The following is a 13644-nucleotide window of genomic DNA, read 5'->3' as shown; positions in this document are numbered from 1 at the left end:
TGAAAAGTTTATCCAACAGATCTACAAACTAGTGTATCGTTCCTATTCATAATAATAAATGATACTAGTATGCATGTATGTGTATGTCAATGAGAAAGCAACCCAACGACAAAGAAAACCAAACGACATCTAGAAGCATTATTTAGTCTCCCACAAGAGATAAAATAAAGATGTACACCTAATTGATTTGACATTATTATAATTTGGACGCTCTGTAAGATATTCGTATCCAATTTCTGAGTTTAACACTTGAAATTGAATACGCAAAAATTGTTCTGCTGTCCTGAGTGTTTGATGGCTTCTCATTGGAAATCATACCACATCTCCTTATGCTTATATCTGTCCATTAAACTATACAAAAATGCATAATCACTGAGCATAAATTTATTATTTACAATAAAATGTCATTCTCAAAACAATGAATCATTACAATTCAAAAACATACCAAGTTTTTTTATATTATTTATACAAGTAGTAAACAGGATAAAAATTGCAATATGTTCAAAACCATTAACATGTGCTGTGTTGAGGCACTAATTATTCATATTCTGAACATGGTTCACTATCAAAGCAATATTTTCTGCAAAGCTAATGCTTAAATGTTGGTTTATATTTAAGACTTGGTCTTTATTTTTAATTTCATGGATGCTGTTGATAATACTATTTAATAAATCAGATGAGAGTCCAGTCTTTGGTATGTTTATAGGGAAACCTGAAGCTTCATTTTCAGCATCAAAGTACTGCTGGAGCATTGTTATTAATATCTTCTTCTTATTCATAGCGAGCCTTGGCTTCTTTGGTTTTTTGGCCTCATAGTCATTTGAGCCGTCTGAATGCAGTGGTTCTTTGCATAACTCACACATACATGCTAGTTCACAATTATCACAACAGTTATGATGAAGAACTGTTCTGTCAAAATGTACACCAAAGAAATCACTAAGAAATTTCCACCTACACTCAGAAGTCATTATAAAATCTTTCATTTTTGGTTCCAGTGGCATATTGTTACCAATATCATAATTGTTGAAGTACATAATGGCAGAAGAATCTTTACCATTACGTCCTGCTCTTCCAACCTTTGCATATAGGCTAAAAAGAAAATAACATATATGATATATTTTAAATGTACATACAATATATAGATATGTACATGTATATGCTATACATCTAAAACTGACCAATTTATTATGGAATAAATATTTACACAGGATATACATGATATTTGCAGTCATTACCTGACAAATATACCTGTTTTGCACACGTTAAGTTCTTTTTAGTTCAGTGTTTATGTCTGAAATGCTTAAAACATAAACAACTTTGTATTAGTTTTCTTTTTCTCTCTCTCCTTTGAGTACTAGTGTCCTCAACATCTACATTTACTTAATAAACACACTTGTAGCCTGTTGTTCAGTAGTTATAGTTTGTTGGTGTAGTGCATGGCTCTAGGAGTTTTTTTTCATTTCTTGTATTGTATATACATGTAGGCTTGACGTTGATTTTCATGTCTGAATGTTTTATACTGGTCATTTTGGGACTCTCTATACATTTGTTATTGCTTGCTGTTTGGTGTTAGCCATGTGTTCTGTGTTGAAGACTGTACTGTGATCTATATACCAGGTATAACTACATTGTGACTTTGGATAGAGGGTTGTCTCATTGGAACTCGTACCACATCTTCGTATTTATATACATGTTTTCAAATGAACAGCATAGTTGCATAAGTACAATTTTTTTTTGTGAATTAAACAACAGAATTGAGGATCAACTTACTTTCCAATGAATTAGGTACACCAAAATGAATTATTCTCCTTATATCTGGTGCATCAGTTCCCATGCTATATGCTTCTGTAGCAAACAAAAGTCTAAGAGAGTCACTTGACATCTGCTGGACAACATGTTGCTTCAACTGAAAAAGGAAAGTACAATGCTAAAAACATTTATCAATAAATCTTCATTTTAATTAGTCTTCAAATAAAAACATATTGAATTAAACTATTACTTATATTAATATTCATGAATATTTAGCAATACATCTCTGTGATGCGATTTTTTGTTGATACAATGTTATGTAGAATGAATACCCAAGCTTTTAATTTTAAGAATAAAGTAAAATTTTACGGTTCACAATGGGAAGTTATCTCTTTGCAAACATTCCACACTTACAAGTAGTTGCTTCTTCTAAACAAAATCTTTTATAGTTTTTCATTGTAGTTTTCTAGTATATGTACCTATAATTATTTGATCATGTACATGTACATAGTAATAAGCTTTCAATTTTTTCCAGTGAAGTTCACCTTAAAATGAGGGTTGACACAAAGTTTATATCTTTTTTTCAAGTTTCACGAAATAACTTTAATAATGTTAGAAAATGCACATTAATCAGTTAGAACCGGAAAGTTAAATATTATATTGTCTTCAAAATCAGCATTGGTAAATATGTTCCTCAAAACAAAACACATATACTTTTAAACTATGTGCATGTACATGTATTACAATTTACTAGTCTACACAAATCAAAATATTATTTGCTTACCTGTTCTGTTGATGGAGCATGGTACTGACTGACCAATGTCTTCATTGTTTCATCAACAGGTGTGCCATTATTTTCAGGAAGCATTGCTAACTGGTATCCTGCTGCACACCATTTCAGCTTGGAATATATGACTGTCTTTGGAAAACGGTCTTGCTTTTCTTTCAACTCTTTGATAATAGGCATGAGAACAGATCCATGAGAGTCTGTAGAATTCTGTACTGGTCTTTTCTTGCAGGTTAGCTTAATATTGTCACGTACAATCGAAGTGCTTACAATTTTCAGGTTCGTGAGATGTAGTGTTTTCTTAATTGCCTTACAAGTCTGTTTTGTGGCTGTCCCAGTTAAAGCTAGCACCTTTGCATTTGGGAATGTTGATCGCAGCATTGAGAGTTTTTTATAATCTTTTCGAAAGTCTGCCCCCCATTTCTCTACACAATGAGCCTCATCTATAACAATAGAGGTGGACGTTTCCTGCCATGCTGCATTACTAAAAATGTCAATAATAACTTTATTCAGGAAATGTTCTGGATGTCCAATCACAAATTTAAATTTAGCACTGACGAATTTGCACAAGACACAGTCTAAAGACATAGTAGAACAAGAATGTTTTTGGAGACGCTGCAACAATTCCGGAGAGACACAAATGGCCATACTGCCATATCTATCTAATTGTTCTGTGATGATTTAGTTTAAAGGGTTTATAATTAAAACTGATGATCGTAGATGCAGGTGAGCCAATGATTCAAATATCAAGGATTTGCCGTAACTGGTTTTCAAACAAGCAATCACATCGGATTCTTTCAAATGTAACAAACAATCTACTTGCTTAGGCTTCAGGAATCTGTATTCAGTATTTCTGCAACTGTTGATTGTAAATAATGCATGCATTATGCGGATAATTTGTTGTAACTTCTCTATAAACATTGTATCGCACCGATTAACTATGGGAGGCGCCATGTTTGTTATGATTTGATGCTTTCCCACAATTCAGTGCTGCGGAAGAGGTAAAATTGTCCAATCAGATAATCGGAGTAATTGTATTACGCCTGGCTAACATGTAGCGGAGCTAATCAGTAGCCAGGACCCCAGGCTATTCTCCGGGCACTCCGTCTTTCTCCACTAATAAAAACTGACCGCCACGAAATAGCCTATATGCGGTGCTTAAAAGTTGCGTTAAAACACAAAACATCGAGAATCAAAAACTAGTATATTGAAGATAATGATTATAGACAAAGGTTGCTTGGATATAGAATGAAACAATTTCTTAAGTGTCTCTGTTTTTATCTTTTTTTTTAAATTTAAATAAAGAAGTCTAGTGGTAAGCAAAGTTTATCTCAGATGAATTCAGCTGTTCCTTTATATGACAGATCCATCTATTGGATCAACATTGGAGGTAGCACACGGATGAAAACACATTTTATATTCAAAAATACCCTAAATACTGATCCCATGCCTAATATACCATATTCTGTGTTATAATTCTAGGCTCTACTAACATGGAAAGTAACACTAGACAAACGGAAATGGAAATTTTTGTTCATTTGCTTCCAACATTTGGGTTTTAGATGACGGTTTATCAAAATAAATACGTCATACAAATCGAATGTAAAATGTGGTATTAAGGCTTTCTGGCACTTGGTCAGCATCGCTGCTACAGGACTTCTCGCTTTTATTCTGTGGTTAGCAAGTCGAAATGTACTTTTGCATTGTTTATTTGTGTGTTTCTCTGTTCTGAATGTTCTTGTATCTATTATTGTATTCCTGTCATGTAATGTTGTCATTTTAGTATTATATTTAGCATTGCTATAAAAACGCGATGTTTTGCTAGCCAAAAAAATCAGGTTCAACCCAACATTGTTTCTTAAAATATTTTGTACCAAGTCAGGAAAATGGCAATTGTTACCGTATAGTTCGTTTCTGTGTGTGTTGCATTGTCGTTTGTTTTTTGTTGTTGCACATCAGTGTTTCTGCTATTTCGTTGTTTCCCTCTTATAGATTATGTGTTTCACTCGGTTTCAGTTTGTGTTCCTGGTTTGTTTTCACCCAATCAATTTATGACTTGCGAACAACGGTATACTACTGTTGCCTTTATTGATGATATCATCAGTTCAGCAGTCCTGGCGTACTAAATTATAATCCTTGTACCTTTGATAGCTTTTTTTCAATCTTGACACTTTTGTCCGTTTGTAAGTCATATTTTATTACTTGAAATCACTATCACCATTTTGACTTGTAATTGTTTGACTTGTTGTTGAAAAATACTTCGAATATTTGTTTAATTCAAGTAGAATTTGACAACCAGTGAATGAAGTATTTACAAGGGAAATTAATCCTGCCTTATTCGGATGAAACAACAGGAACTGGAATATAATTTGATATGTCAGAAACGCGTTTCGTCTACAAAAGACTCATCAGTGACGCCAAGATCGAAATGGTTAGAAAACAAAGTACAAAGCTGAAGAGCATCAATGACAAACTGAATTTATATACATTTACCATTTACCTACTTCTAAGTCTGTGATTCGTAATGAAATATCCTATGTACATTTTTAGCTCACCTGGCCCGAAGGTGGCCAGGTGATCTAAAAGAACATAGGGGTCAAATGCAGTTTTTGGCTTATATCTCAAAAACGAAAGCTTTTAGAGCAAATTTTTAGATGAATCAAACAACCCATTGTTGGGTTGCTGCCACTTAATTGGTAATTTTAAGAAAATTTTGCAGTTTTTGGTCATTATCTTGAATATTATTATAGATAAAGATAAACTGTAAACAGCAAAAATGATCAGCAAAGTAAGATCTACAAATAAGTTAATATGACCAAATTGTCAATTGATCCCTTAAGGGGCTATTGTCCTTTAATGACAATTTTTCACAATTTGAAAAAATCTTCTCCTCTAAAACTACTCAACCAAATTCAACCAAACTTCAACTGAATGATCAGTAAGGTGTATAAAATAAAGTTTGTGTTTTTTTTGCTATTTTGTCAAGAAACATGGCCGTCATGGCTAAAAATAGAACACAGGGTAAAATGCAGTTTTTGGCTTATAACTCAAAAACTCCAGCATTTAGAGCAAATAAGACAAGAGAGTTATAGTATTTATTAAGTCATGGTCTACCTGTCCTGAAATTTTTAGCCCAATTGGGTAACTGGTTTTTCAGGTATAATGCCCCTGAATTGATGATTTTAAAGAAATTTTGCAGTTTCTGGTTATTATCTTGAATATTATTATAGATAAAAATAAACTGTTTATAGCAAAAATGTTAAGCAAAGTAAGATCTACAAATAAGTTAATTTGACCAAAATTGTCAATTGACCCCTTAAGGAGTTATTGCCCTTCAAAGACTTTTTTCACAATTGTTCATCATGTTGACTTACTTTAAAAAATCTTCTCCTTTGAAACAGCTGAATCAATTTCGGCCTAACTTAGGCTAAATGAGTTTCAGAGTATTTAGTATAAATTATATATTTTATTTCCTTGTATGTCAAGAAACATAGCTCCTATGGCTAAAATAGAACATAGGAGAAATTTATTTTTTTTTGCTTTTGAAGAAAATAGGACGATTCAAAGAACATTTAAATAAATTGAAAAGCCAAAATAATCATTGATGAGAGATTTAACCAAAAAAAATTACGGTGAGCGATTCAGGCTTTTGAGAGCCTCATGTTTTATATGAAAGATGCATTAGATATACCTTTTAACTCTTAAAATATAACGCACACTATGACACTCCAAATTCATTCGAATCATTCAATAATATATAAGGTGTTTTTCCTTTATATTCAGTTGTTACTATTAAGAAATAACTTTGTTGACTACTTATAAAAAAGTAGTGATTTTTTTTGTGTGTTTTGTTTCTGTTTCATAAAGGTTGGTTTCTTAATTAAAAGTATTTCATTCATAATGATACCAATACAAGTTTTAAGTTTAAACCTTATTACTATTACTACTGTTGACAGTCGATGCATCTTTATATCTTTCATGAAAAACACAAGAAAAATACAAGTTTTTAAATTTCTCTTATCCCCCCTTTCCATACGATATCAACTTATGAATATATTAAAACTTGGAAGACAATTTAAACAGAAATCGTCGCTCAAGAATATTTTCATCGAATGTTATGTATGTTGAAGACAAAACAAAAATCTTGAATTTCACTCACTTATTGCCTGCAATAATGTCATGCCTTCATTTATCGTATTGCCTAGGTTTTAACCTTAATGTCTTACTTCACTTATTGCGCTAATTCATATATTGTATATATTATAACATCCACATACATTATATGAATACATACAAAATAAGGCAAAAGCATAAGGAAATGACTATTTTTAAAAACATTCGAAAGCGAACTATTGAAAAATAAACACATTTAAGTTTTTATTAAAAAATGGGTTCGGTTATAGTTTTAACTTTTATTTAATGTTATCGTTAACGATTTTATGGTATGTCTTTCAATATATCGGTTTATTGCACAAGTACAATATAACTGAAATTGTATGTCAATATCGTCGCATTTTTGTAGTTTTGGATGAGAACTAGAAACCGGGAAGAGAAATATTTACTTACTGTTTTGAATTTGGGGTTGGTCACGTTGTATTTTTTCTTCTTCATTTCTATCGTTTTAGATTCATTAACTAATATCTGTTTTAGCTAAGAGTAATGTATGAGGTTATGCGATTATCTATTGAAGCCAAATATTTCAATATGTTGTAATTATTTATATAAACTTTCTGAATATAGTCAATATTTAAATTATTGTTTTGAAATATTCATGTTTTTTTAATTTTCATTTGATATTGAGATTATTGGACGGCGAATAAGCAGCCAGCTGCTAACTTCACACACATCGTATAGTTTAATCAAGGTACATTAAAGGTGCATATGATATGTAAAAGAAATTGTTTGTAAATACACATGTACACACAATAAGGTCAAGACAAAATAGAATTCTTTAAAAAATGAAAAAAAAGCAAGCGAACTACCCTAAAATAAACATTGTTTTGATTTAATAGCAGTTCGGGTTTTTCCGTTTTAGCTATGGATGACTGATATCACTAACGATTTAATTTTAGGTCTTCAGAATACAGGTATATTGCACAAGCACCACAGAAGAAAAGAAATTTAAGGTCAATAATTGTGTATGAGGTCTAGACTGGTGTGGGCGTCGTTAACTTTGATTTTTTATCTGTTCTTTTCAAAAATAAATAAGCTGATACTATCAGACAAATCATCATTTATATACGTCATCTATGAAAGGCTACAATAATATGTATGCAAATATTTACACACAACATGCATTCCCTTTATTAGCTCCCTATTCAGAATGATGTTTTTTTTTACAAATATGATTGTGTTTACGTATTAACCTTTCTTTAGAATATGATAACAGGAACTGTTCCTGTTGCAGTAAAAATAAATTGGAATCCCTCCTATGAAACTTCCTGTAATTATCAGACGACTTGTTAAACGCAATGGAACGTAATAGTTTCCACACTTGTTTTCCTTACATTTGTATTTGATTTATTTGAATCATCTGGTAAGTGATACTAACATTTATTATTGCATTAATTTATGTATACGGTTTCTATATACATCTCGAATAGTTGCTAATGGATCCTTAGTTGTAATCCTAATATAACGCTATTGGTCCCAAGATACAAATCTCGGTCGGCTGTGTGTAAAGGATGTTGTTTGGTCCTCTATACTCTTCAACTTCCTACTTTATTTGGCCTTTTTAACTTTTTTGGATTCAAGCGTCACTGATGAGACTTTTGAAGACGAAACGCGCGTCTGGCGTATATACTAAATTTAGTCCTGGTATCTATGATGGATTTATTTGTTCCCACATATTCTGTACCCATAATCAACCATTTCTTCTATTTAGAGTGATATAACATGTATAGGCGTATAACCAAACTACATGGAATATTTTAATTAAATAATTAATATCAGTACTATTTTGGATTAAATGAAAAATATACGATTTCTAACTAGGTATTTTTCATTGAAAAGCGAAATCCAATTGGCGTGATTTTATTTTAGTAATAGTTCATCAAACTCATTCAAAAGAGCTTTGATGCTTAATAGAAGATAAAACAAAACAAATTGTCCTAGCTAACATTATCTGTTCTGAATTTCAACAGTTATTGCTTGCTTGAATAATATACCAAAAATATACTAAAAACTTTCCCCTCCTTTCTCCAAATACTGTTCAATCAATTGATTTTAAAAAGCTTTGTTAAACGAAATATCTCGATTGCTGTTGTTTATATTTAATCTTTGTATAATTATTCATATTGATATTGTTTCTTCTTTTCATAATGTTTTTCTGATTATTGTCAATACTGTTTGCGATGCGTTAATTTACAATATTGGTATTACATACTAGTAGACGACTATTTAGATTTTAAATGTGTTTATGATCATCAAGTATGAAAAAATCTAATACGTATACGCCATATACAAAATTTCAAGAAGGAAAGATTTGTCACTGTAACGCAATAATAAAATGCCCGTTGATATTATTTACCATTATACTGAAATAAACATATTAAATGGGTGACATGTAATGTATAAAGTAGCTGCTACCATTGCTAAAAATCAAAGATACTGGCACGAAAATTTACTTTCTCTCTTTGCATGTATGTATGTTTTACGTACAAACAAGAAATTAACAGGCATTGTTTTTCAAATCGTGTTTAAATTTCAGTTATATCGTCTTTTATGTCTTTTATGTCTTTAATGATAGATAAATAACCAAATAATAACCATTAGATTAAATTTTATCGACTTTTGGTCACCGTACGACCAATAACAACGAGCAAATTATATATCTCATTTTTAATAAAAAAACAAATGGCATAGACATGACGAAATGTGAAAAACGAAGTTCGATTGAGGTCAAAGAAATTTAAACAAAAACGACAAAAAAAAAACCAGTACAGCAATTAATAATTACACCACTAAATAACATGTTCTGATTTGGATTAGACGGAGATGAACATGAATAATAAACCCACGTCTGCAATTGTGACGACCAATTGATATTCCGGAGGAGGGAGGATGATTTTGAAAACAAATAACTCAGCCTTGATAATCACAACAATGAATGGTTTGTTCTGTGGTAATTTGAAAATAAATAACCTGACTTACACTGTATAAAAAATAAATAACTCGGCAGGTCTTTTAGGCCATTTCATAAATGTTTTCCAAAAGTATGGGATGAACTAGATTCGTCATAAAATTCATCTTTTTTCAACAAAAAAGAGTCACTTCCCAAATCTTTTACTAATAAAATTCTAAATATTATTTAGATATACTTGAACTTGAAATGTCTGAAAATGGGTTTCATATAACTTGAGGTATATTGTCTTAGGAACACTTACCTCACTTTTATTCAACATGGTCGTAACTACATTGAGGCTAAGGCCTCATGTATGAAATTTCACAACCAAAATCTTGTCTGCAAATAAAATTGATTTCAAGAAGCAAGTTCTGTTCTCCCACGATTATTGCCTCTGTTTTTTGTGAACCTATGTTTCTTTTTTATTTTTAGATTTTTCAGTGTGCGTCATTTCTGTGTGTTATCTGTTCATCAGTTTGCCTTAAGTGTTGCATTCCTTTTGTATTTCAGTTATTTTGTTTTATACTGATTTGATTATTGTTGACTTGTTGGTTTTTTTGTTATGACGGTTTATAGATTTTGGGAAGATTCGGGTCTCACGATAAACCTCTCCAAATGATCATGTGCTTTGAACGTTATTCAGTATTTTAATGTTTTACTATTAAGTTGTAGTGTCATGATGTCCTCATATTCAACCAACCTTCCAATGATAAATTATTAAGTGTAATCAATGAACTGTCGTATCAACTACACCATTGTTCTTTTTTTTGTTTTAATGAATGTCCTGCTGAATAATGCAGTTTAGAATCATTGCGCTTCCATCACCTTTTTGCCTTTAATAATATTTTCGGTTGCACTTTGTAAATACAGCTGATTTAAACTACGCCTCTTTTGGGGAGATATATGATATTCACAGATATATTAATTTGTTAACTGTACTCTTGGCATGTATAAAATTCTTGGACCACGTCGATGATTTCAATAACAATCATTACACATACGTCAGGTGTTTGGCAATTATGTATTTACTAATACATATAGAAAAATTTGGGAAGTGACTTATCAAAACTCTCAACACTCATTGTTTATTTATGTATATTTTGAATTTTGTTTTTAATTTCTGACAGTTAACATGTTGTACATACATATCAACTATACTTAATTTAAATGTATCTCATTTCTTAGAACTTATGTTATAAGGCTAACAAAGGTCATTTTTTATTTCCGCCTATGTTTTTTTTTGTGTGGAAGATATCAATTGAAAAACGCATTTTGTTTGTAAATTCACATGTGAAACGCATGATTTACGTTGCGTTTATCTCATGTCGTAGTACTTGAACTTCAATACAACCAATGGCTTTTATTTCACCATCGTTGTCGTTGTTTAATTTATTTTTGTGAAAGATATCGATTGCAAAACGCCCTACATTTGTAAACTGAAATATGAAATTCTTGATTTCAGAAAACCGACACTGTCCAGAGATTCTTCAAGATATACTAGAGGGGAAACAGGAAATTAGATACACGCATATTTAATGGATAACTCTAATGAGACGGAAACAAATTCTGGAGCTATTGCGTAAGGAACGAGTAAAACATTAAAATTGATTAAATATATTTTTTGGTATTAAGCTAGAATTTTATTAGATAGAAAAACCAACTCCGTTTATTACTATTAATTAGTTAAACTAGATATACAGAGGCTGGTATTGTATTTACGCATTACAGGCACCCAAACCTCATTGAGCTAAGCTGACGGAGTTTGATGTTTGCTGTGAGCAGGGGCTCCGTGTTGAAGACCGTACTTTGACCTATTATGGTTTATTTTTTTAAATCGTGACTTGGATGGAGAGTTGTCTTATAGGCACTCATAACTCATCTTCTTATATCTACTTACATACATTTGCCGTTTTTGATTTTTGGTTAGACGTATAGCTTTTGAAGTTGCAGCGAATTAACAAATTCGTGGGTTTCTAATGCTTAGATTTTTGTAAATCCCAAAAGCGTTTCGGACACACCATATGTATTAAATATTTAGTTCGATTAACGAAAAAGATTTTAATAAAAAAAAAAACAGTTGTTTTGAGCTGGATTGTACTACTTTTTTCACTTTGAAGCACCAGTTTTTGTTAACATGTGTCTGCATGTGAGTAATTGACAAACATATTCTCATAAAATAGTTTTGATGCATTGTATCATGGAATAAAAGGCTATAATTTTCGGAAAAAAGATATATGAGACAGTGAATACTATTTAGACGCTATAGAAGAAATGAAATAATGTCACATCTTTTGTATCTGATTGTTTTCACAGAGAGGTACATTTGAAATACGCTAGGCCTATTTAACCTATAAATAAATGTTTCAGAAACATTATTTTTCTTTTTATATTAAGTTTGTTTTAAACAAAAAAATTATTTTTAATTCGTTTCAGGGCAATTGTTTTGCCTTTTGCAGTTACCATTTCATGTTGCCTGTCTTGCTGTCGATACTATATGAGGAACGAAAATGCAAAGAAACTAAAAAATATCAGACGCTTTCAACAATCAAGGACCTCACAATTAACCAACGAACAACTACAATATCGTATTATTGGTAAGATGTTCGTATTTGGATATACTTTAAGGTCATTGTGTGGCTTAAACACCAAGTAAAAGTTTGCTCAAGGTTTGATTTTACCAACAAAAAAATGGTCTCAAGCTGCATTGCAGAGATGCTTATTTTCAAAATGCACTTCTGGTGTAGTTAAATTTATAACAATAATAGTATAATATATTACGCGACCAAACGATAATCGTTTATAATCAGTAATTCAAGATCTACTGGATATTTCAAATTGCATGTATGTGTAAGTGAATTTCATATAAAGTGTGTCCCCCTAGGCCTATTTCCCCCGAAAATTATAATAACAGATACTTTTTGCGCTGCAAGCGTCAATTATTGTATTGATTGCAGTTTAACACTTCATTAAGAAATTACGATGTGAAAGAAGCACAAAACCAAGTCGAAACAAGGCCATCATTCAAACCAAGCCAAAAACAGTTTCGTGGAAAACAATTTCGAAAAAGTTAATACTATACAAACGTTGATACAAACATACAATGTACGATCTGTATTGTATTATTTACTGTGAGAGGCATATAATGTTTAACAACCGTATCAGCTGCCATTATCATATAGAATAACAACTGTTGTTTAAATTGATAAAGTAGAATTTGCATTGCAATTGAAGCACGAAAGTTTCGTTAATTAATTTGTTTATTGTGTCATTTGTATGCACGGGTGACATCCATTTGTACTACGTTTCAATACCATAAAGTCCATCATATAATGCGTGTATTTTCTGCCTTGAACAGGGTCTTAATTTTGACTTTACGTATAGTCATTTTATTTAATCTTAAACCATCACAAAATTTATGAACTTAATAGATCTTAGTTTTTGTCAGTGGTTTTCAAATATAAGGACTTACTTAGCCAAATCTACTCATTTGATATTTTGAATGTGTATACCAACAAATAATCATGCTAGACAATTCTTACATCAGGTTTGTACCATGACAATGGGAATTCAGCTGCTATTATCTCAAATCCTGAGACACAGACTGGATGTCGAAATGGTTGGAAAAGTCTTGCCAATGCTACCTCAGGTGATGACATTGAAACAAATTTTCCAGACGATACAGCATATACTCCCACTTTGAATCCACCAGCATACGAAGATATTATAAATCGAAATACAGCTGCCAAACTGAATGTTTCCTCTGATCCAAGAACACACACAGTAGTTGACGTATATAACGGCGCTGTTACTAATTTAGCAGACGATACAACATCTATACCCAAAGAAAATCCGCCAGCATACGAAGACATCATATAGAAATAACGGGTGTATACAGTTGTAGTTACTAGCGTTTTTAAATATGTACTCTGCGCATTTGTTTTCTGTTTTAATTATAAACTTGAATAAAATCAACTTTTAAATTTAA

At 31.4% G+C, this 13644-nt stretch overlaps 2 long non-coding RNA genes across 2 annotated transcripts; one reads left to right on the top strand and one right to left on the bottom strand.

The window, feature by feature from the left end:
* Positions 1 to 398: 398 nt before the first annotated feature.
* LOC143043191 (uncharacterized) lies at positions 399 to 3510 on the bottom strand. Its single transcript, XR_012968247.1, has 3 exons — positions 2534 to 3510; positions 1771 to 1906; positions 399 to 1089 (listed from the first exon to the last, which is right to left on the bottom strand). It is a non-coding gene; the product is annotated as an uncharacterized LOC143043191 (long non-coding RNA).
* Positions 3511 to 7931: 4421 nt separating this feature from the next.
* LOC143043189 (uncharacterized) lies at positions 7932 to 13644 on the top strand. The gene is made up of 4 exons (XR_012968246.1): positions 7932 to 8072; positions 11122 to 11238; positions 12093 to 12253; positions 13204 to 13644. It is a non-coding gene; the product is annotated as an uncharacterized LOC143043189 (long non-coding RNA).

The sequence above is a fragment of the Mytilus galloprovincialis genome, chromosome 8, assembly GCF_965363235.1.
Source record: "Mytilus galloprovincialis chromosome 8, xbMytGall1.hap1.1, whole genome shotgun sequence".
Lineage (NCBI taxonomy): Eukaryota > Metazoa > Mollusca > Bivalvia > Mytilida > Mytilidae > Mytilus > Mytilus galloprovincialis.
The sequence above is the reverse complement of the archived record's forward strand: the minus strand, read 5'-3'. Positions and strand labels throughout refer to the sequence as shown.